This window comes from Erythrolamprus reginae, chromosome 1 (genome assembly GCF_031021105.1).
Source record: "Erythrolamprus reginae isolate rEryReg1 chromosome 1, rEryReg1.hap1, whole genome shotgun sequence".
Taxonomy (NCBI): Eukaryota; Metazoa; Chordata; class Lepidosauria; order Squamata; family Dipsadidae; genus Erythrolamprus; species Erythrolamprus reginae.
Genome location: NC_091950.1, coordinates 291,551,191 through 291,577,299, shown reverse-complemented (window position 1 = coordinate 291,577,299; position 26,109 = coordinate 291,551,191). Strand labels below are relative to the sequence as shown.

At 41.2% G+C, this 26,109-nt stretch overlaps 1 long non-coding RNA gene across 1 annotated transcript in view; it reads right to left on the bottom strand.

The window, feature by feature from the left end:
* Positions 1–2,456: 2,456 nt before the first annotated feature.
* The window catches only part of LOC139160870 (uncharacterized), a 144,981-nt gene continuing 121,328 nt past the window's right edge, over positions 2,457–26,109 (bottom strand). Inside the window, exons 3-4 of the long non-coding RNA XR_011558027.1 lie at positions 21,173–21,312; positions 2,457–2,589 (exon numbers count right to left, since the gene is read on the bottom strand). This is a non-coding gene — a long non-coding RNA (uncharacterized lncRNA). The remainder of the gene's footprint in view (positions 2,590–21,172; positions 21,313–26,109) is intronic.

Below are 26,109 nucleotides of genomic sequence, written 5' to 3'. Positions count from 1 at the left end.
AGCACAGAACTGAAATTTTTCGACATCCAGAACACAGTCATCTCCCCAACTTTCCTTTGGCTCTCTCTGCATTTTAATGAGTTGAATTTTGAATTCTGCATCCTTTTGGAATTTAATATCATGCTCGCCAATACCTTCACTAAATTTCATAATCTTTGCTTCTTATCTTTTCTGTCTGTACAGAGAAATTCTCTGTGAAGAACTTATGTCCTAATTTTTGGAAGTGGTTTTTTTAAATTGGTGTTTTAATTAGGGTTTCATACTTTATATTTTGGAAAACTGTTATTTTGTATTATTAAAATGCTGAAGTTTTACATTAGCTTTGCTTGTGCTTTGTTGTCAGCAGATTCAAGCAGCCATAAGAAAGGAAAAAACAGAACATGCCACAAATGAAATTAGTTGAAGTGGTTAAAAGGTCCAAACTAGATATGCAGTATGGAACAATTATTTCTTCAGACAAAAAGTAACTCTCCAGATAGTAAATTCCAGTGGGTCAAATGACATGTACTTCAGCCTGAATATGAAAAAAATGGTACTATCAGTCAGAACTGTACTATAGGTAGCATCCTTTACCTTAAAAAGTAGGTTGCATAAAAAGTAGAATACCCAATGAAAATTTCATTGCTCTATACTGCTAAGGAGGAAATAAATTTTGTTTTACACTGTCTCTACTGTGTACAGAGATGACAACAGAAGACAAGAATGTTATTTTTATTTTTTAATTTATTTTATTTATTTATTTTGTCCAATACATAATGAGGGTTTTAGTGGGTATATATCTATATAAACATAGTAAAATACATGACGAAGGTTACAGAGGAGATACTCATAGTAAAATATATCTAAGAAAGAATAGAAAAGAAAATATAGTACTAGAACATATCAATGAAAGAATAGAGGAAGAGATATAGGAATAGAAGAAAGGTATAGGAGATATAGGAGAGCAATAGGACAGGGGACGGAAGGCACTCTAGTGCACTTGTACTCGCCCCTTACTGACCTCTTAGGAATCTGGATAGGTCAACCATAGATAATCTAAGGGTAAAGTGTTGGGGGTTTGGGGATGACACTATGGAGTCCGGTAATGAGTTCCACGCTTCGACAACTCAGTTACTGAAGTCATATTTTTTACAGTCAAGTTTGGAGCGGTTAATATTAAGTTTAAATCTGTTGTGTGCTCTTGTGTTGTTGTGGTTGAAGCGGAAGTAGTCGCCGACAGACAGGACGTTACAGCATATGATCTTGTGGGCAATACTTAGATCTTGTTTAAGGCGTCTTAGTTCTAAACTTTCTAGGCCCAGGATTTACTACAAGTTCTCTCCAGAGCAAATCTCTCGGACATCATGTATGTGTTCACAGGCTAAGGACTTGCAACTTGGAGTTATATAATGTAGAGGAAGGTTTATTACATGACCTGCCATTTGTGTAGGGAATTTTTTGTGATGAATACAGGAAATTGTCAAGGGCCATGATGGCAAACCTCTGACACATGTGCCCAAAGTGGCACATGGAGCCATGTCACGTGGCATGCACAATGTCACCCATTCCCTTTCTGGGTTTTTGGTGTGCATGCACATGTAACGATCAGCTGGCCTTTGTATGTGCAACAGTGTTGAAAACCGGAAGAGCTGGTCTTCCATTTTCCAGCGTGAGGATGCACAGAAGTAATAGGAAGACTTGCACGCCGGAAACTGGAAGATCATTTTCTCATGCATGTATGCCCTGTGGACAGATCCTCTTCCTGGTCATCGCCCAGATAAGTGCGCACATGCATGTAAAGTATGTGCGCACAAGGTGCTCTCTTTTCAGCATTCGATGTTGTGTGCGCACGGTCCCTTTTCAGCACTCGCTGCCTAAAAAGTTCGCCTTTACTGGTCAAGGGAGTAAGTACCTCATACAACTTCCTTGATACATGCTTGTGCTATGTATCTCTTCAGGAACAGAGTTTTTTCTGCTATTCCTGAAACACGGATTTTCTGTGTTTTAAGTGAAACTAAGTTGTTTATACATGTTAAATGCCTTTCCCAATTTTTCTACTCCCCCTTTGTTTTAATTTAAACTTTTATCTCTAATTTTCTCCTTTTGTATTGATTCTTTTTCCTTATTTTATTATCTGCTATTTTCCCCTTATCTTTTGACTTTCCTAATTTTCTGTGGATTTTAAAAATTATTTTAAGTTAAATCCATTTTATGTTTTCTACAAAGTTCATTCCCAACTAATTGTCCAGTCCACTGTCTTTACTATCAACTCTTAAATGTTCCTCCAATATTCCTCCAAGTTACAATCCAGTTGCAGAATTGTTTCTCCTTGTGACTTACTGAGAATCCACATGTTACTAAATACTTTGTTAACCTCTGTTCTAGCAAGGGTTAGCTTTGGGGTTCATAATTAAATCAGCAGACAAAAGGATAATTTTGAACTGTTATTGTAATAGATTTCTACTTTATTATGTTGTGTTGTGCTATGCTATATTTGACTGCAGATGGTTGGACTTTTGAAATAAAATACAACAGTAGTAGGCTTTACAGAATATTCTTCCATCGATCTCAAGGGGCTTTCATGTTGAATTACCAGATGAGCACAAAACCCTGGAAGTAAGAACACAACACTCTTAAAAATATTAGTCACATGCCTTACAGAATGTAGTAATGCAAAGTATCTCACATTTAGTGGCAACAGATTCTGTGAGAAAAGATGAAGAAAATTTAACTTTCTATTTTTGATTATGTCAACAACTTCAGCTTTGTTTTGTTTTTATTTAGAATAATTGTTCACTAGGATGAGAATACAAGGGAAATCTATAGTTGCTTCCTTTCACTCGTGCAAATTTATCTGATCAGAATTGAAGATAAAGAAAACTCTGAGATATTATTGTTTCAGTAGCTCCATCTTTAAACCTTGAGTTGTGGTCTACCTTCTCATGAACATGACTGCTGTTTATTTGCTTCCATTTTGGCTTTTTTTATGTGAACTTGGTTACAAGGCATGTAGTTCTTGCAGGGAATGTTCATGGGGGAAATTGTTATTACTATCGCGTAGTGGGAAGCCAGCAGAAGCAGTGCCAGTGGTCACTAGATCATCATTGACCAAGTGGACCAAGTGCCAGTGGTCACTAGATCATCATTGACCAAGTGCGAAGTGTGCGCTGTAATACACTATCTGAATGCTAAGGGCAGGAATGCTGCTGTGATATGTCAACTAAACAATGCTGCTTGGCGGGACCCAGGGGAAGAGCCTTCTCTGTGGCGGCCCCGACCCTCTGGAACCAACTCCCCCCAGAGATTAGAATTGCCCCCACCCTCCTTGCCTTTCGTAAACTCCTTAAAACTCACCTCTGCCGCCAGGCATGGGGGAATTGAGATGCTCTTTCCCCCTGGGCCTTTACAATTTCATGTGTGGTGTGTCTGTATGTATGTTTGGTTTTTTATATTAATGGGTTTTTTCATCATTTTTAGTATTTATTGGATTATTATTGTACATTGTTTTATTACTGTTGTTAGCCGTCCCGAGTCTCCGGAGAGGGGCGGCATACAAATCCAATAAATAAATAAAATAAATAAATGTGCCCAAGATTTGTGCATGATGGGTACCCAAAATTGTATGGTGCCACAGATAAATTGGAGTACTCTACAACCAAAGGACACTACTGCAGATGCGAACTCATCTATTCTGTAGTGTCTAACAAATTACAGTGGAGAAGCTCACACTGTGGCATGGCATACCTCCTCCAGCGATGCTTGGGTCTGCCAGGCCACTGATGTGGCTGCATTCCTGATGAAGTACACAGTGATTGTGGTAGGAAAGGATGTCGAGAACAGGTCATAAGCCGCCGTGATGACAGTTTGAAGACAACAAACAACTGTAGACGCTGACACCTTAAGTCCCAAAGAAGCAGATAGGAAGGACACAAGCATTGAATCAGTGTGTGTAAAGGGTGAAGTGCATTTAATATAGTGTGAATTGCCCTTTGCAAAGAGATTCGCAGGGCGATTTGCACCTATTTGTGCTCAAAGTCATTGGAGGAATTAGTGCTGGCAGTATTAACTCCTGAGCTCGGTGGTACCAGAAGCTGACCTTTGGGACAAAGGTGATGTCCAGGACTACCCTGTCCTGATGTATAAAGCACAGGTCACACATGACAGAGAGTGTTGACATCTTGGAGATCCTCCTGGCCAAGGTAATAGCGATCAGGAAGGCTACCTTGTATGTCAGATGGTGGAGGAAGACCCTACCTATAGGCTCATATGGAGCTCCGATGAGGGAGTCCAGAACCTTAGCTAGATCCCAGGTAGGGAATGTGTGGACCACTGGAGGACATTGATGACAGGCCCCTCTGATGAACCTGTGCACAAGTGGAAATTGGGCAAGAGAAGAGGCCTCCCAGCAGGCTAGACTTGAAAAAAGGGCCTCCGCCTGTCTGCAAATGGCATTTGGAGACAGGCCTTTGTCCAGTCTGTCCTGCAGGAATTCAAGCAGTCTTGGAACTGGGCCACAGGTAGGTGAGTATCAGGCTCGGATGGACCAGGAGCAGAACACCCACCAGGTTGCAGAGTAGATGCACTCCATAGAAAGCCTCCTAGAGGCCAACATAGTGGTGATGACCCTGGGGCAGTAATGCTGGGGAGTCCACCACCAAGCAGTCAGTCTCAGCCACACCAGGTTGGGATGGTTGATCTGGCCCTGATGTGGGAGTCCTACTCTGGGACTGCCCGATAACACCTTCAGATCGGTGACCCAGGGCTGCCTGGCCCAATGTGGAGCCAATAGATGACCTCCACCCCCTCCTGCAATATCTTCTGAAGTACTCTGTGGATGATAGGGAAAAGAGGGAAAGTATACAGGAGGAGCTTGGAGAAACTCATGGAACTGATGGAGCTCCCAGCTGATGGAGCTCCCTGGGGGTTGGGAACTGGGAGAGGAACTTGGGCAGCTATGTATTTTGGGAGGAGGCAAATAGATCAACCACTTGCTGTCTAAATCTGGTGGTCAGAGTCTGGAAGATGGCTGGATGCAGTTGCCACTCTGCCGGTCCACGGTCATCTGGCTGAGCCATTTTGCCTTGGAGTTCTCCACCCCCAAAATATGATCCACTAATAGGGACAGCAGGTGATGGTCCACTCAGAGACACAGCTTGTCGGCCTCCTGCATTAGCGTTCTCAAGCAGGTACTCCCTATGTGTTCACATGCACCTTGGCCACTATATTGTCTGTTAGAACTAGTAGTGCTGACCTACCAGATATTGTGCAAAGCTCTTGAGGGCCAGGTGGATGGTATGAAGCTCGAACCAGTTAATGGCACACCTGGCTTCTTGTGTAGTCTATATGCCCTGCACCACTAGGACCCTCAACCTGTCCAGCTGGTATTCATGGTGACTAGGAGGTGGTGCGGCTCTTGAAATAGACAGCCCTGAGATATGGCAGAAGACTTCCATGACCTGCAGACAGCTGTGGTCACCAGAATCCAGATATTGGAGTTGCTGCGACTGGATTTTTGAAAGGGCAAGAGAAGCCATTGAAGGTTCATTCCTAGAATGTAGACACGCCTTGGGGTGATGGAGATACCATTTTCCATAGCAGGGTATGTCTGTCCAGACTGAGGACTGAGTCATAACTGGGGGAGGAAGGCTGAAGTGCCCCACCCTCAGTATTTAAATTAACAGACCCAGTCTTTATCTGATTGGACAAGGTCAACCCATTCTGGATGATAGCTCCACCCACTATGGAGAGTAGCCAGGTTTTCAAAGACTTTCAGAACATCTTTAGGGTTGGAACTGTGCAAAGCTCTGGACAGATTCTATTCTGGAAGGCAAGGACTACTACAGAGAAGGCACATTTCCTACAACCCAATAAATGACTTTGCTTAATTAAGTGGATCATTCTGTCTGATCTTACTGAATGAGCAGAAACTATGGAAACCAGGCAGTACCTCAAACAATCATGTATTGCATGTCAGCTCATGGCTCTGACCAGGATTTCTGGGAGTTGAAGGCTGACACATTTAGCTGGCACCAGACTGGGTAAGCACAGCATAGGTCTTATGAAAACAAATGCCAGTTACTAATATAATGAACACAAGTTATTTTAATGGATATTTTTAATCTGATTAATGAACACTTTGCAAGTGTTCTATGCAAATCACTGCACTTTGAAAAGATTAGTGCTGGATACAGTATGGTTCTAATGCTGAAAGTGTGACAACAGGCATAATTGTTGTGGAAAATCCCAAGAGCAAACTTTCAACTTAGTATTATATAAATATATACTAGCAAAATCTTCCCTGTGGCTAATTTCAAATGTATTCAGTCAGTTAATTTGCTGAACTAGATTATTTAATTCTGAAATGCACACACTGCCCAAGTCATTGTTTAACATGCATGATTTTAAAAGTATCTCATGAACAAACGTGACATCTAAAAAGATGGGAGATTGATCAAGATGAAAATTAATGTTTGTACCAGTGGCAAAAATCTTTCAGTTTTAGACCCACAGGAGCCATGGTACAAATTAATTGTTTCTCTGATTCTAAGATCTTCATCAATCAGATGTAAATTACACTGTGCATGATTGGCTGCTTTCCCTCTTTTTAAGTCCCTGTAGAGAGCCATTGGCTGCCAGCTGGTACAGAAGCAGAGCTAAATAGTTGCCTAGTTCATGCTGCCTTGGGAAGAGACTCAGAAACCCAAAGGAGAGGGTATTCACTGTAAAGGGAAAATTAAGGGCTAATTAATTCAAGGAGTTGCAGTGGCATCAACATCCATTACATCTTATAAATGTATAGAATATGTCTCACCCAGATCCCCAGCAGTAGGTGCAAAGTCTTCATACATATTTTCTGCATAATTTGGACGCCGTATTCAGGTATGTGTAATCCCAGACTATAACACGTGCCAGGATTTTTAAAAAATCCATTTATAAATTCTGCTCCCTCCCTAAAGGCTAATTAGCCTACATAACCTGACATATTGCAATCAATGGGAAAAAACCCCTATACTTTTAGGGAAAATATTATTAGAAATCTAGCATTAGGATTTGATATAGGAAGGCAAGAAATATCGTGTAACTTTAAAGAGGGATAATGAATTTGTTTCTAACTGCTGTAAAGAAACATTATTTTATATACTGTATTTTTCTTTTTTCTAAGTTCATTATCTTTGCTACTTGTTCTGTTATCTTTATCACTCTTTTTAATTTAATTCTTTACAATTTCATGTTTACCTTTCATTTATCTGAAAATCTTCAATATAGATAAAGATGACATACAGACATACAGACATACAGACAAGCATTAGGGATTCTAATACCATTAATACTGTAAATGAAATGTAGTCCATGCTCTCATCTTAAAGGCCCATACATGTTCTCTTCAATAAAGCCACAAGTCTGTGTGTGTGTCTCTGTGTGTAATTAATCTGAATACTTTTATAAATCTTATTAATCTAAGTTCATATTAACTTCACCTCTAACTCATTAATCAGAGCTAATAAAAACAGTAATTTTATTTCTATACAGGCTAATTGTCCAGCTAATGCTTCTCGACTTAATAATAGATTTTCTTCTTCATTTAAAAGACAGTTTAAAATATTCCAGATAATATTCTCGCATCTGATTTAGCATGATGATGAACCTGGAACCGCAATAGTGCTATGGCCTGTGTATGGATCAATGGAGAGTAGGAAGAGAGCAGGTACAGTGGTACCTCTACCTAAGAACGCCTCTGCTTAGGAACTTTTCTAGATAAGAACCGGGTGTTCAAGATTTTTTTGCCTCTTCTCAAGAACCATTTTCTACTTACAAACCTGAGCCTCTGAAACTGTAACCCAAAAAGGCAAGGAGACGCCTCCTTGGGGCCTCTCTAGGAATCTCCTGGGAGGAAACATGGCCGGAAAAGGCAGGGAGAAGCCTCTGTGGGGCCTCTCTAGGAATCTCCTGGGAAGAAGCAGGGCCTCCACCCTCTCTATGGTTTCCCCAATCGCATGCATTATTTGCTTTTACATTGGTTCCTATGGGAAAAATTGCTTCTGCTTACAAACTTTTCTACTTAAGAACCTGGTCATGGAACGAATTAAGTTTGTAACTAGAAGTACCACTGTATATCTGAGCATCCAATAGATGGTCAATTGTCTTGCTTTGAAACTGATAATTCTCTGCTGCAGATAAACTTCTGTTTGAAAGTGGTTCAGGTTGTATTGTTTATATCTCAAGAAGCAGATCTATGAGACTAGAAGGGGCATTCAAGTTAGTATCAACATGTAAATATTTCATAGTATATTTTCATAACCATACTATTTGAAGTTAACGAACACAATTACCACTTATCCCACTAAGTATTTTAGTATTGGAAATACAATTAATGAATGGCTAAACAAAAAGCTGGTATGATTCAATACACCCACCAAAAACCTCGAACTTTAAAAAGAGCACACAAAAAAGAAGGGGAATAAATGAAATAGTTTTTAAAATAATATTAGCAGATTTTATTTTAAATCTCTTGATATGACCTAGCAAAACCTTAATATTTCATGCTGAACTCTCAGCTTGCAAGGAAGTGATCATGCAGTGCGCTCCAAAATAGGAAAATTGAAACACCCTAGGCTTTGCAAAATTAAATAGGTTCTACCAATTGTACTTCTCTGGAAGTATATACAGATGCACACCACTGGGGTGTTTTGAGAACAACCTATGATCCCAATGTTCTCTCTTCTTCCCTCCCAAGTTACAATATGTTAATTTTGCTGCCGTTATTTTTGATACCTTGGAAGTACCAAATTCAGTGTTGTCTTCTGATAGAAACTAGCCTCCTAGCTATAGCCCAGGAAGTTAGATGCAAACAAGCTCCCCATCATGGGGATGGCTCAGTATCACTTGACACCATTTATGTTATATCTGCCTGACGACCGGCGCTGCCTGTGGACCCCCAAACTGCTGAGGCGCAATCGATAATTACTCACCGGGGGGTGTTTAAGTGCAACCGACTTCAATTCGGGGTGTCTATTGCCCCTGGAATTTTCCAGGGGCTCATGGAGCGGTTGCTTTACGGAATTGGGGGAACTGTCCCCTATTTTGATGATGTATTGGTTTCTGGGGGGACGGCGGAGGAGTTGGAAATGAGAACTAGACAGGTACTGTCTAAGTTTAGAGATGCTGGACTCAAGTTGAAGGCAAAAAAGTGTGTTTATGGGGTCCCGAGTGTGAAATTTTTAGGCTTCACAGTAGATGCTAAGGGAATCCACCCCACAGGGGATAAGACGAGAGCAATTAAGGAGGCGCCGAGACCACAGTCAAAACAAGAATTGCAAGCATTTTTAGGTTTATTAAATTTTTATGCCGTATTTTTGCCTCACAAGGCATCGGTCGCGGAGCCGCTCCATAGGTTACTGGATAAGGAGGCTGTTTGGCATTGGGGGAGGCGTGAGGAGTCGGCATTCTTGGCGGTAAAAGAAATTCTGACTTCCAATAGTGTGCTTGCCCAGTATTCCCCAACGTTGCCTTTAATTCTTACATGCGACGCTTCACAGTTCGGCGTGGGGGCGGTGCTGAGCCACAAGTTGCCAGATGGGAAGGAGGCTCCATTGGCATTTTTCTCCCGCACTCTAGCTAAGGCAGAACGGAATTACGGGCATATCGATAAGGAGGCTTTGGCTCTGATCGCGGGGGTGCGGAAATTCCACAACTATCTGTATGGCCGGCACTTTGAGCTCGTCACGGACCATCAGCCTCTGTTAGGGTTACTAGCTGGGAATAGGCAGAGTCCGGTTGTGCTGTCTCCGCGCATGTCGCGCTGGATAATATTTTTAGCCAATTATTGTTATACGTTGACTTACCGGCCGGGCCGCCACATTGCACACGCGGATGCGTTGAGTAGATGTCCCCTTACGGAGCTCCTGTCAGATCCTGCTCCAGCCAGCACGGTTTTGGCCATTGGGAATGAGCCTGTTTTATTGGCAGCTCCGGAGGTAGCCAGGGAGACGGGAAAAGATTCAGTTTTGTCTAGGATTAAGCAGTGGATTCTCCGGGGCTGGCCTGCCTCTTCTCCTGGGGAAGAATTTGCCCTATATTTTCGTAGCAAACTAGAGCTGTCAGTGGAAAGGGGTTGTGTGCTCCGTGGTAGTAGAGTAGTAATTCCCCCCAAGCAACGTGCACATGTCCTATCTGTGTTACATAAAGGACATCCTGGCATTGTCCGTATGAAAGGGCTTGCCAGGGACTATGTCTGGTGGCCTGGCATGGATAAGGAGATAGAACAGCGGGTGGCAGCTTGTCAGGTGTGCCAAGAGAGTAGGTCTCTTCCCCCCCGAGCGGAATCGTTATGTTGGGAGCCACCTGCGGGGCCATGGGCAAGGCTACATATTGATCTGGCCGGTCCTTTTATGGGCGAGAATTTTTTAATAGTCGTGGATGCCCACTCTAAGTGGTTAGAGGTGGCCCGCTTGAGGTCTACTCAGTCTATGGCTATTGTGACAGTTTTGGAATCATTATTTGCGTCTCATGGGTTCCCTGACATACTTGTCTCGGACAATGGCCCTCAATTCACTTCTGTGGCTTTTGAGTCGTTTTTGGCAGCTGTGGGCATCAGACATGCCCTGGCATCGCCTTGGCATCCCGCCGGAAATGGGCAGGCGGAACGCATGGTACGCTCTACCAAGGATGCCCTCAAAAGGATGCCACAAGGGTCATGGCACCAGAGAATCACGGAGTTGCTAATGGCTCAGCACTCCACGCCGTGTGTGGCGACTGGTAAGACTCCGGCCGAATTGTTAATGGGCAGGAAACTGAGGATTACCCTGGACAGGTTACATCCCTTATATGCCCCTGCTGCACAGTGGCCAGATCCAGCGGGAAGGAAAATAGAGGTTGGTGACAGGGTGTATGTGAGGGCATACTCAGGGGGGCAGAACTGGAAGCGGGCAACAATAAGTAGAGCATTAGGGCCTCGTTCCTTTGAAACAATATTAAGGGATGGCAGGGTTTGGAGAAGGCACTTGGACCAAATCAGGTTGGACAGGGCAAGAGATCAGGAAGTCACTGAGTGTGGGGAAGGATTGCTGGAAAGGGAGGTGTTTCCGTTACCAGCCCAAGCTAGGGGACTGGGAAGTCCTGCCCCAGGTATCTGTTCAGGAGTGGCTTCTCCTCCACACAGGGAGTCAAGGGAAAGATTGACAGAGTTAGAGGCCAAGCCGGAGTCTCAGGAAGAGCTCAGACGCTCCAGCAGGATTTCAAAAAAACCCGCCTACCTGAAGGATTACGTTTGCTCTAACCAAGAAGAAAGGAGTGTTATATCTGCCTGACGACCGGCAGCAGGGAAAGCCGCGGGGATTGGCGCCTTCTCCAAGGTGCTGATTGGCCGCGTTTACTAAGTAACAATGCAGGCGGGAGATTATTCTGTTTTGTATTGGTTGGCTCCTCAGCCTGTCTGCTGTATAAATGTTATGCTTTCTGCTGAAACCTTATGTGTGTGTATCTGCCTGCTCTGGCACGAGTTCCTATAATAAACGGCCTGATTTATACGTGAGTTCCAGTTATTACATTTGGCGACGAGGATTCCTACTATTGTGGGTAACTATACTTACCACAATGTCTACCCACGTATCTTTTCCCCCCTTTGATCCACAAGGGGAGACCTGGGACTCATACGTGGCCAGGTTTGACTGTTTTCTAATTGCAAATGGATTTTCAGAGATTTCGGGTGACCGTAAGAGGGCTTATTTCCTCGGATTTTGCGGCACGGAAATGTTCGAGACAGCTCGAGCTTTGTTTGCCCCGGTTTCCATTAACAATGTGCCCTGGGACGAATTTCTTAAAACTCTTCAAGATCATTATGCCCCAGCTCCCTCCCGTTGTGCTCGAAGGTATAAATTCTACCAGAGGAATCAAGGAGAGGGGGAATCGATAAATGACTATGTAGCTGCCTTACGCAGGGCGGCTCTTTACTGTGAGTTTTTGGATTTGAACGATTACCTCCTTGATCGACTGGTATTTGGCATAAGAGATGGTCGCCTCAAGCGGCGTTTATTGGCCATCCAGGATTTATCATTTCACACAGCTTTGGCAGAGGCCAGGGCATTTGAGTTGTCCACACAATCCGTGGCAGCCATGGACTCCTCAGTTAATGTCACCGTGCCAAGTAGCCCTTCACCAGACAAGCCAGGGATGCCTGCAGAAGCTGAGGGGGCATCGGCGCCTACTGAGGAGGAAGTTTGTCGGTTGACTACGAGCCGTGGACGGGAGCAGCCTGCCACCCGGCCCCGGGCCCCACTGTCTCCTTGCCGTGGGTGCGGGGGGGGGGCATCTCAGAGTAAATTGCTCTTTCCGTGGCGCTTCTTGCTGGCGCTGTGGTGCGAAAGGGCATATCGCTAAGGTTTGCCGGTCCCGCAGATCTCCTCCACCGGCTCAGAGGGAGCAAAAAGACTATTCTAACTCAGGCTCTAGGTGGCAGAGACGGTCCTCGTATTGTCGCCGGGAAGACTGCAATGCTATTTATACTTCTCCGCGTTCGACTACAGCGTACGTGCGAAAGACGTCCTCCTCGGTGGACAAGATTTCCGTGATTGTGCGCCTGGGCCACACTGTCTGCCCGATGCAAGTCGACACTGGATCCGCCCGATCCCTGGTGTCCTGGTCGACGGCGAAGCGATGTTTTCCCGTGCTAAGGAAGTCTCAACTTCGGCCGTGTCAGCTCAACCTCAAGGACTATCAAGGAACTCAAATTCCTGTTGTGGGGGAGGGTACCTTTACTGTTCAATTTAAGGCTTTTACAGGCAAATTGCCTTTAATTATCGTGAATGGGCCTTTTGCCAATTTGCTGGGATTGGACTGGTTTACTGCCCTGGGGTTATCTGTTACGGGAGTGAATGCAGTGAGGGAGGAGACGGGTTTTGACAGGTGGGCCAAGGAATTTCCCTCGGTGTTCGATTCCAGCCTGGGCTGTTACAAGGGCTCATTGATTTCTTTTAGCTTAGACCCTAATGTCCCAGCTGTCCGACTTAAACCCCGCCGTGTACCCATTCCTCTGAGACCCAAAGTGGACGAAGAATTGGACAGATTAATTAGCCAAGGGGTTTTAGAACCTATTGACCAGGCGAAATGGGAAACCCCAGTGGTAATTGCGGTCAAGGGGGATGGGGGAATTCGCTTGTGTGGCGATTATAAATGTTCTATCAACCGGGCGCTTGCCCATCATTCCTACCCCCTGCCAGTGGTGCAGCAGCTGCTCCACTCACTAGGAAAGGGCAGGTTGTTCGCGAGGCTGGATATAACAATTTAGACAAAATTAAATTGCATTGTATTGTACTCCTACAGAGCAAATAAAATTGCATTTGAAGTAATATCATCAGAAGTTCCATTATAGCCATTGTTCTGAATTGTGCAGGGATAAGATTTCAGAGAGAAAAGGCTGTGGGTAAATTAAGGTGCAGAGAAATCAGTTGCATTTGCTATTCCTTTACACTTACAATTCCCTTCCTCTTCCTGATTTCTATCATCTCACTTGCAGAACTATATTGTTCTCACTTGGGAGGAAGGCTTAGCACTTACATTCTTGTTAAGGCCTTTGGATCAATGAGCTAGGCATAAAAATGACTTTTTAAAAGAAAGTTTTTGCTGAGCCACCAAGGAAGGTGAATCAGTTAAAAAAACCAAAGTTATATTTTTAGATTCTTCAAGCAATGGTTTTCTTTTCCTTTTATGATATTTACTTAGGTGATGTTGTGGTTAGTTCTGGCCCAGCTCCTGCCCCAAGGGATGTGGAGGTGGATGTGGGGGAGACATCCACATGCCTCAGGCCTGTTTTGCTCCCAGTAGAATCTGCTGACAAAGTCTCCTCTGACCAAGGAAGCATGAGTGACAGGGAAGAGGGGAGTTTGGCAGACAGCCCAGGAGGAGATCAGTCATCTGTATCATCCCTGGATTCTGAACAAGAATTAATGACACATCCATGCATGCATAGAGTGATGCATAGGAGACAACAACTGAAGGATTATTACAAGAGAAAATGAGGCCACCTGTGGTTGGGTGGGGCTGCTGTAATTAGTGCTACAGATAAAAGTGCAGCCCGGTGTTTTAGCCTCATGGCAGTTTATCTGATTCATTGTTTCATCAAGATTGTGTTTTTTGCTGTTCAGGAATTGTGTGTGTGGACTCTCTGGACTTTAGAATTGGACTCAATTTCCCAGTTATTGGGTGAGCAATTGGACTGCATTTAACCTGTGCCTTGTGTGTACCAGAAAATACCTTTGATATTTAAAAAGGGAGCTGTTTCTGTTTTTCTGTTTATAAAATTTTTGGGGTTTTCCTTTTATCGTGTGGTGTGTGTCTTCCTGGACTAATTACCATGTAATTACGGACGGTTGAGACATGCCGGCAGAACAGGTGAGATCATATTTCTTGTCTTGTTTTAACAATTGGTTTCATTTAGTTTTTAGTTTGAACATATTCAAATTGATTCAACATTATTTAGCACTCTAAATATATACTCACTATATTTCTTTGGATGTTGCTTCTATTTCTTTCTTTCTTTATGCTTGTTTTTACCACCTTATAATTCAGGATCCAATTACTTTTGTTGTGATAGTTCACATGGTTTTATTGGTGCCCACTGCACTTTAGCTAACTTGATCATTTCAATTTTGCCAGTATGCAAAACCACGTGACAAAATGTCCTGCTGCAATTATCATAGACTTGCTCTTCCAATTCATACTTCTATGGAGGAAGCTATTTAGAGTAAAATATCTGCAAGTGGAAGGTATGTTGTTCCTTGTAGCATTCCTTAAACAACAAGAGATTCAAATATATTTGTAAGCTGTGTCTACCAGGGAAAGCTTAATCAACACAACAAATGAATAATGACTCTAGAGTTTAGCAGTGACCTGTACTTAGAAATAATGGTAGAAGAATCAGCAGTCCCAATAGAGGATGTATTGGGGCACCATTACAAAATTAAAGTTTCTTGAGCCTCCTAAGGAAAGCCTTCAGCTCAATCTTTCAACTTTCAATGTCAGCCCTTGATCAGTCAATACTTCCATTGTGAGCTTTTGGAAAAATCAAGGGATGGAATATTCCAAGTCAGAAGTCTGCCCTAGTATTTTACTTGGTGCCTCCAAGTAAAATGCAGAACCGTGTGCATGTATTCACCAACACTCAAGTTCAATCTCACTACCTTTAAAAGTTTAGCAGTCAAAGCATTCTCCAAAATTCCAACCCATTCCATCTGACTTTAAAAAACAGCCAGGTGCTGCCATCTTCTGATACTAAAAGTTTTAGTATAAACTTTTAGAGTAAGTAGTTCGCTTGGTACTATCCATGGTGCTGGAGTCTGAAGTGTTTTTCAAGGACCTAACACAAAAAATGATTCATATCTATTAATTGTTGTACAATGGGGAGGGGCGTTCTTAATGGCTGGACTTGAATGTATCTATTTCAACATGTATAACTTCAGAGGATTCTAGTTTGTCTCAATTTGTTTCTTGTTTCATGAAAGTGTGCAAGAAAAGGGACTCTGAACAACAAAAAGGCAGATATTCTTTTATATGTTTTGGCATGGGAGAACTAAAAGAGTTGATTTGTGGACACATTTTAGCAAGTGAGGTAAGTGTTTAAACAAAGGAAGGTGTATGGTATTAAGAGGATGGAAGGTTGATACAATTAAGCATGCACTCTTGATTAGGAAGGTTATGTATAGTTTCTCATCTCCTGTTTCCAAAATGAATTTTATAGGTGAGGATTTTGCCTGGTTTTTCTTGTCATAGGATTAAAAAGCTATCTTTGCAGTAGAAAGATGGCCATGTTTGGGTTATGTAGTAGTCTGGGGGAGGGACACTTTACACAAGAAAGATGTATAGCAGAACCAGCAGAGGGAAATTGTGAAAGAGAGGGAAGGGGAGGAGGACAGAAAGGAGAGGCAGAAAAAAAGATGCCGGGAGAGTTTGGAGAAAAGTTTGCAGCTTTATTGTATTATTTTAATTTTTCAATCACACTTGGCTTTATAATTTTGTGTTTCATGGTCCATACTAAATATGAAAAATTAAGACTGATTCAGCATCTTTGAATGCAAGTACTTGATTGCACCAGTCATAGACTATTATGTGTCTTATTAATCAGATTAGTTTTTTGTTTTAAATTTCTTTTTTTTTAATGTTGAATTGAATGTAGCTGTTAATAGCTATATATTGTCTCAGGCTGTTTTCTTTAAGGGGAGGCATTTTTAGAGAAATTCACAGTCATCCAGATCATGGTTGTCCCAAAGGCTCTTTTTCAAAAGGCAGCCGGACTTTCAATTCCAAGATTTGAAATAACTACTACCAAGAGAAGTACTGGAGGAGGTCACAGAATTTATGAAAAAACAAAGTCCAGTTGCCTTTTGAAACAGCACCATTGGGACAAATAATACATATTTCCCCTAAGTCATGGGTCAATAAGCTATCAATTTCATATGTGAATCTGGCTGATCCTGTTGATGGGAACAGTTGCATTTCAATGATTGGCATAGAATAAAGCAACTTGTGTGTTTCTTTTTTTTTTTACTGCTCCTTTCCCCACTACAATTTAAAAACAAAACAAAACCAGGAAGATCTTTGCATAATAAGATTGAACCAGAATCTTGAGATTAATAGCAGTAGACTATTAATGTTATGTTCCTTAGTTCTAGTATTTGAGGCTAAAAGGTCAACAGTACTGAATGTGATTCAAAATATGCAGCCTAGAATGGAGAAACTCCACATAGTCATTTGATGTGTGAAATGACCAAAGTCCCTATTAACATTTATGTCTTTTTATGCAGCAATATTTAGTGTAATACTGGTCTTGAATACAGCTCTACAGAATATTTTTCACCTGGAGACAGAATCTAGGTAGGACTCTCTTTTCTATGTGTGTGTTTGTGCGAACTCACATTTGGACACGTATGTATAGGAAAGCCTGTACACAGACTCTGTGTGTGTGTGTGTGTGTGTGTGTGTGTGTGTGTGTGTGTATCAGAGACTTTGCATCACAATGCAGCAACATCATTTCTTTACTTGGACTACAAGTTATAGGTTGAGTCACTCTATTTACTTCTTTCATTAAAAGAAATGCATTTAAAATTATTCTAAATTCCTTAAACTTAAAATATGGGCTGTGCTTTTTTTTAAAAAAAAAACAACAACAACCCTATAAATAAAATTATAACACAACCCTGCTAAGCTGAAAATTCACATTTAAGAAGTGGCTTATGAAGTCTAAGACAGATTTCATAATTTATGGATGGCAGGACTCAGCAATTTGATAGTATATAGAAATTTAATCAGTATTGCCGGAGTTGTCGACATGGCACGGTAGGAGGTACTTCTGACATTTCATGGAGAACTAAGCAAGATGAGGTACAGTATATGTGCATAATTCAGAAGGGTAGAGTGTTTCTGTTAAATCCCCATCTCTGTGGGAGGTGCAGCCAATGCGAAGAATTACACTTGTGCACCATACGCATAAAAGATGGACGAAATCCTCTATTCTAACTTGAATGTGGATAATTAGGAGTGGCTTTATCATATACATGGGTGCAAATGACAAAGTGCAAAATACTATATGGAAATACTATACTATATGGAACTTTATTTACAGAGAAGGATAGAAAGGCTAATACACACCTTTGACCTATTTCAAACCTATGAAGGACAAAGATCATTTCCCTGGCTCCTTAAATGATAAATACCAACAACATATTATAGCAATAGCCAATAGCACTTAGACTTATATACAGCTCCATAGTGCTTTTACAGCCCTTTCTAAGCAGTTTACAGAGTCAGCATATTACCCCCAATAATCTGGGTCTTCATTTTACCGACCTTGGAAGGATGGAAGACTGAGTCAACTTTGTATTTATTATGTATCTTTTGCAGTAAAGATACAACTTACTATTAAATTCAGTTGACTTATTTCCACCCCCTCCCCCAAGGAAGATTTTAAAAAATCGACTCTATTACATGGAGTAGCTGCATGACTTCATAGGATGACCACAAGAAACCAGATATTCTTTTCCCTTCCTGGAAATGCTTCGCTTCTTGAGGGATATTTGTTGTTTATCGGATTTATATAGTCACCTATGTGATTTTTTTTTCAATAACTTTAATAATATTATCAATTAGAACTTTCAGAATGGACTAGACAACCATCATTTCTGAAATATTATTTAAATAGAGAAACAGAGTGACCATGGGCATCCCTACAGACCCTTTCTGACGATGGGTAGGCAAAAAAGGAACAGGAAAAATTCTGACTTCCTGCTGACTTTCTCATTAAGTTTCCTCAAAAGTGCTGCTATGAGTCAGGGAAAGCATCAGAGGTGGGTTCTAACTGGTTCTTTAGAACTGTTAGTAAACCAGTGATGATGTCATGGAGCCAGTTCTGTTAGTGCTGTTCCATGGCTGCCGCCATCTTGGATTTTGCTTTTACACATACACACAAGTTACTTTTTGCTGCTGTGCATGTGCAGAAGCCATTTTTTGATTGCTGTGCATGCGTGCACAAAGCTTGTGCACGTGCAAAACAGCAGCAAAAGGATTCACAACCCACCACTGGAAGGCACATGGAATTTCTACAGATTAGGAAGGGTTCTTAAGAGTGCATAAGAGGTACTTAAAGATACGAAAGGTGCCGTTGAGGCGATGAGGGTCAAGAAGGATCTATAGTGGTATGCAAACCAGTATGGCTTTTTCCACAAATTAAGGCTAAACAGTCTTTGCATAGTATAATATGTGAATTCTAATTTGGGGGAAGAAACATTTGATCATTTTACTCTCAGACTCTCATAGGTTTCATTCACATCTCAGCCATTGCTCATTGACATCATCTAAGGAGATATAGGGTACTACAGAGATGAAAAAAATATCTGGAAACCATTAAGACAGCAACAATGCTTTGACCTCAGGGGAGAGGGTAAGAGACTCAGATTTGCTCCCCCCTAAATCCCTGATTTATAAGCATGAGGAAAGAGAAAAAGAGTCACACTTGCAGCTTTTCTAAATACAGTGGTACCTCTACTTATGAACTTAATTCATTCCATGATCAGGTTCTTAGTTTCCAAGAAGAAGAAATTTTTCCCATAGGAATCAATGTAAAAGCAAATAATGCATGGGATTTGGGAAACCACAGGGAGTGAAAATATACTATGAAATATTTACATGTTGATACTAACTTGAATGCCTCTTCTAGTCTCATAGATCTGCTTCTTGAGCTATAAACAAGACAACCTGAACCACTTTCAAACAGAAGTTTATCTGCAGCAGAGGATTATCAGTTTCAAAGCAAGACAATTTACCATATACAGTGGTACTTCTACTTATAAACTTAATTCGTTCCATGACCAGGTTCTTAAGTAGAAAAGTTTGTAAGCAGAAGCAATTTTTCCCATAAGAATCAATGTAAAAGCAAATAATGCATGTGGTTGGGAAAACCATAGAGAGGGCGGAGGCCCTGCTTCTTCCCAGGAGATTCCTAGAGAGGCCCCACGGAGGCTTCTCCCTGCTTTTTCCGGCCCTGTTTCCTCCCAGGAGACTCCTAGAGAGGCCCCACGGAGGCTTCTCCCTGCCTTTTCCGGTTACAGTTTCAGAGGCTCGGGTTTGTACGTGGAAAATGGTTCTTGAGAAGAGGCAAAAAAATCTTGAACACCCGGTTCTTATCTAGAAAAGTTCATAAATAGAGGTATTCTTAGGTAGAGGTGCATTGTAAACAGACTTCTAGTATTCTTGTTGGAATATGTTTCTTAATCTGGGCAACTTCATAAAGTTGACAGGAAGGTCATCCTTAATAGGAAGTCCAGAGATATGAAATGCCAGGTTGGCCCTTACTGGGATCAGCATTTCAACAATATATTACACATGCAAAATGTATCTCCTTGTTATTATCCTTCTGATGTTATGGCTGCTAACTGATTAAAGAACTTTTAGTTGAACTCTGATTAAATAATTTGAGCAACATGATTGATTACACATATTTACATAATGCCAAATCTTTCATATACATGTCTTCTAATTAACACTTTAATAGGCAATAATTTCATAGTTGTGCTTTTCCTTATAATAAAGAGGAAGTGTAACAAACAAAACTATTATCTCTTATGCTTTAGTACAAATAAAACCTAACTTTGATTATTTAGTTTTAAATCTGCTACTAATATGCCACAATCAAACTGCCAGAGAAGCACGTCATCAGCTTCACATCATAATATCTATACCCCAATAACCAAGTGAAGTTTTAGATGGATAATTGACCCCAATATAGAAACATAGAAACATAGAAGTCTGACGGCAGAAAAAGACCTCCTGGTCCATCTAGTCTGCCCTTATACTATTTCCTGTATTTTATCTTAGGATGGATATATGTTTATCCCAGGCATGTTTAAATTCAGTTACTGTGGATTTATCTACCACATCTGCTGGAAGTTTGTTCCAAGGATCTACTGCTTTTTCAGTAAAATAATATTTTCTCATGTTGCTTTTGATCTTTCCCCCAACTAACTTCAGATTGTGTCCCCTTGTACAAACATACAAACAATTGTATGCCATATAGACATGGCATACAATTCTTTTCTTCTCTATGTCCCACCCCTCTCCCATATGCAAATAACTTAGATAGCTTAGAGCTACATCACCTCCGCTATGATCTAAATATAGTTCATAAAATCATCTACCACAATGTCCTACCTGGCAGATGAATACTTCAGCTTCAACCACAACAATATACAAGCACACAATAGATTCAAACTCAATGTAAACTGCTCCAAACTCGATTGTAGAAAATATGACTTCAGTAACAGAGTGATCAATGGCTGGAATGCACTATCTGACTGTGTGGTTTCTTCCCCAAACCCCAATCACACTTGACCAATAAAATTCTATTCTATTCTATTCTACTGTTTACAGTCAACCTCACCATTCCTAAGAGGTTTGTAAGGGGCGTGCATAAGCATACCATTGTGCCTACTACCCCTGTCCTACTGTTCCAATTGTCCTAATTTATCTGTACCTACTTTGCTTATGTTTATGTATATACTTGCTATCTTATACATGTTTGACAAATAAATAAATAAATGCACAACTCAGAATATTGGCCATCGTAGTGACAGGAAGCTGATGCCGAGTTGTCTCCATCCAAATATTGCTTTGTCTTATGGGACACAGTTGAGAGAAATGAAGAAAACCTTACTGGATACTGCAGTTTGCAAGAGCCCTTAAGGGTTCAGGTTAAATCATCTCTCAGCTAATCCAGTCCACGGCTGATAAAAAGAAGTTGGTGACGACGGGTGGTTGTGCATTTTCCTCAGAGCCAATCACCGGTGTGCTGACCTACATAAGCCAAATCAAAGAAATTTGTTAAATTTATGACAAAATCTTTAACGAGCTTAGACATCGTTTTCCTTTACTGTTGCTGACTATTGGAAGATTTAGGTTTTCTTTTTTGGGGGGGAGGGGTTGTTACCTGACAGTATTTATCAGTAAATCTCCAAACCTCATCGGAATAAATAGAGCGCAAAATCAGTGTCTCACCCTTCTCCCATGCAGTGTACTTAACAATAGAAATATCTACCAACTCCCCCACCTTAACTAACACAATTCTTGAAATGGTGCAAAAAAAAAAAAAACCCCAACCCCAAGCCTCCCAAATTCTCAGGTTGTTTTCTTAGCTCCGAATCATTTTGGGGGATTGCATGTATTCTTGTTTAGACTATTTACACATGTGAATAATTTAACGCAATATTTCCTTTACCTTTACCCTGTATTTTCCCACAGGTTTTAAAGAAGCATCTGCTTCTAAGTTGTTACTGTATCCTATAATAGTGATTTTAATAATAGCGGATAAATATTTCGGTCTTCTCAGACACATAGCCTGCTGTTACCGAGAATCATCTTTGTATGTTTAAGGCCTGATTTAATAAAATCTCCATCTGTCTGCCGTAGAACAGAAGGCTCTGCAAAATTGTGATGGTCGGGGAGTCTATTGGGAAGATGGTGGTTTGCACAACCTTGTGTAGGCTTCAACAGTACAAAAAAGACATAGCTGTTGGCTCTGATCGTTCCCATTTTATTTTTTATGTTCATGTTCACTCTCCATTTCAAATGTCGCTTCAGTGTGTAAATAAAACCCCGAAAGTCACACATGTGTTGGCCTTAACTCTGAATCACTCATCAATTGGACTTACCTACGGAAGATACGCAATTACACAATATGAAATATGGATGGCTCAGCCAAAAAAAAATGAATCAAAAATTAAGATATGGGGAGAGTAAATACTGGCAAACCTTGTTACATATTTGATATTTCCCTCGCTGATAGTAATAGGCTCTTACTAAGATAAGCAAGAAGTTGCATGTTACAGTGTAGATTTATATACTCTCTAACATGACAGTAGTTCATGGTATAAACCAGGGGTCTCCAACCTTGGCGACTTTAAGCTGGCTGAGGATCTCTGGGAGTTGAAGTCCACAAGTCTTAAAGCTGCCAAGGTTGGAGACTCCTGGTATAAACAGTGCAGTAGTTTGCATGTGCACTGTTGCATTTCACCAATAATCTCCAAAGTATGCATGCTCTTTGTGATCAGCTCATTTCCCACTTTACTTTTTTGTGTTACAAAATACTACATAAATAGGAGCAATAGCCCGCCTGTTATCCATCTCAGCACTGCTTTTAATTACTATGTGGTCACTCTACAAAGCTAGATAACTAACTGAAAGATGGCTGACTTTCTTGGCACTTTCATACCAGCATGCCTGAAGGTAATCAGATTAAAGATTCAGTAGTACAGATAGATCAGTAGTTAAATCATAACCCACTAGTAGGACATATTAGAACAGTGATGGCAAACCTATGGCACGGGTGCCAGAGGTGGCACACAGAGCCATAGCTGCAAGCATATGAGCCACTGCCCTAGCTCAGCTCCAGCACGCACGTTTGTACTGACCAGCTGATTTTTGGCTCAAACAGAGGCTCTGGGAGGGCATGAGGACCCAGATTGTGGGGGAAATTTGCTGGCTTTGTTAAAAAGTGCCATTGCTAACATGTTGTAAGCCGTCCTGAGTCTAAGGAGAAGGGCAGCATAAAAATCAATCAATCAATCAATCAATCAAATAAATGAATGAACAAACAAACAAACAAACAAACAAACAAACAAATACATTTTCGGCTTCCAGAGGGCCCCTGGGGGAGGCGGGGGAGGCAATTTTTGCCCTCTCCAGGTATTGAACTATGGCATGCTTTCAGCACCCGAGGGAAAAAAGATTCGCCATCACTATATTAGAAGAAGCTCAGATTGAGACGGGAGTCAAACACCAGTATTCGTGCTACGATATCAAGCATCATGAATAGCTCTGTACTAAGGCAATGAATCTCAAATTTTATCTGTATCTATCTGTATATGAATTTCACATTTTTATCCTACCACTAGCTGATAAGCTGGCATTGCCCAGGTATTTATTTATCCCTATCCTGTATTAGACAAAATTCTGTGTGGGTAAGATACCTCTAGGACCCCAAGGTGTGTGTGTGTGTGTGTGTGTGTGTGTGTGTTTATGTTCCAGCATAACTCTGCAATGCCTCAAGCAATTTCAACTGCCTCCACCACTCAGCTCACCCACCTGTGCCCCCCAGCATGGTCAGTGAGCACTGTTGCCATTGGGGTCCCCTCTTGGGTATTGCAGAAGCCTCTGGCCACCATCAGGGGACACTCTGATGGGACTCATGGGTGGCACTGTTCAGAAACCGCTGCGGCGCCAAGGTTTCTGTAGCAGCCAGAGGAAGCGGAGCAGGCGGTGGCAGCAAGCCTCGCCTGGAGCTGGGCTGCAACGACCCCATCGGGATGAACAGGTAACATGGAGGGAGCCGAGCATCACTCATGGACAGTCAGACAGAGCCTGCTGCGATAGAAGAGTCACAGCTGCTCAATGCATCACTGCTCTGCCAGCCAAAGAACGGTTTATTGAAAAGCTCCTGAAACAGCAGTAGATTCCCCGCAGATCCAGGGGTGAGGCTCCCTACAGCCTCACAGATGACTTACTATCTGGTACACTAAGGGGCGAGTACAAGTGCACTAGAGTGCCTTTTGTCCCCTGTCCTATTGCTCTCCTATATCTCCTATATCTTTCTCCTATTCCTATATCTCTTCTTCTACTCTTTCATTGATATGTTCTATTACTATATCTTCTTTTCTATTATTTCTTAGATATATTTTACTATGAGTATCTCCTCTATAACCTTCATCATGCATTTTACTATGTGTATATAGATATATACCCACTAAAACCCTCATTGAGTATTGGAATGAATGAATGAATGAATGAATGAATGAATGAATGAATGAATGAATGAATAAACAAAAGCAAACAAACAAACACAGATGACTTACTGTCTGTAAACAAATACTGTGGGGTAAGATATCCCTAGCACCCATAGGATGTGTGTGTGTGTTTGTTTGTTTGTTTGTTTGTTTGTTTGCTTGCTTGCTTGCTTGCTTGCTTGCTTGCTTGCTTGCTTGCTTGCTTGCTTGCTTGCTTGCTTGCTTGCTTGCTTGCTTGCTTGCTTGCAATTTCTCAAGGCATTCCAGAGTTATACTGGAGCAAACACATGTCCCTAGGGGTGCTAGGAGTGTTTTATCCCCACAGTATTTGTTTCCAGACAGTAAGTCATCAAGTTTAGTTGAAATTGCTTAAGGCGTTCCAGAGTTATGCTGGAACACATACAGCCTTTTTTTACACACCAATAGATCGATAAATGAAGAGTTAGTAACTATCAGAACATTTCCAGAATAACTGCTGCCCCAACAAACTTTTCCTGTGGGTACCTTAGTAGAAACTAGGGTCTATATTGGTGTTTGGGTACTTAAACTAGAAAATCTGAAGTAAGGTAGAAGTCATTTTTAAAAAATCAGATTTGTTTCATACTCCATTGAGACATACTGAAATCCACATGATTTATTTGTGTTCCATATAATGTTCCAACAACTACGATAGGATGAAGCAATGCCTCATGAAATAATTAATAAGGGCACATTCACAATGTTCCTGTGTGTGTATATATCTGACAGACTAATAAGAGCTGTCTTTTGGACATTAAAATTGTCTATTTCATGACATTAAACCATACTTTCACATTCAGAAACATTTCCTTTGTCATGTTAGCCCATGAAATGCGCATTAATGAAAAAGTTACATGCTGAAAATATCATGGCACAAAAAATATTGAATAATAAGTTTTTACTTCACAACCCATTGCAAAAAAAAAAGTATCCTTTGAGATGGTAGATATTTCTATAAGAATAAAAAGGATTTTTCCAATTCTGATTTCCTTCCATGATCTATGTACTCTCCATGTTCTGTGCCTTGGAAAGCCTTGGAATGATGTAACCATTGACACAGAGAAAATATTTGTGAAGACCATCTATTTTCTTATTTCCTTCTTTTGCAAGTCTCCATTGAAGAGGTAGGCAACAGGTTATCTTGCAACTGTTTGAGCCTTTTTCATCAACCCAACTATCCTGGCAATTATGAGAAACTGTGGACACAGGATTATTGGATTACTGTTGTTCAAACAAAAGTGGAAACAATTTAATGGCCACTGGTGAAAATATATAAGTATTGCAAACACTGAATTTAGCAATGGATCATTCAATACAATTAACACATTACCTGTAACAGGAGAACAGAATAAGTACAGCAATGTAACAAACTCAGAGCAGAGTTATAGCCAATCTAAATTCACTCTACCCACACCTGTAAATGCAAGCAATATGTTTCTTTTAAACAAGACCTGGAAAGCATCTCCAAGGGTTTCCTTGGGGACTGTACACTTTTGGAACTAATTAATCACTGGTTGCCACCAGAGCTCCACTCCACTGCATATGAAGCAGACATGACTTGGTAGTAGGAGTAGGCAAGAAGCATTATCGGGAAAACTGCTGAGCTACCACTGTTTAAAAGACATATAATTTGAAGGCAATATGTATTAAGAGAACAGCAAAGCTGACATCAAAATGGATTGAATTTAAAATATATACTTGTGTTTTAGAGAGGGATAAACTAGACAGTCTGTAACATTGTTTTTTATTTTTGCTTTTTCTAAAAAAAATCCCAATAACTGAAAATATTTTTCCC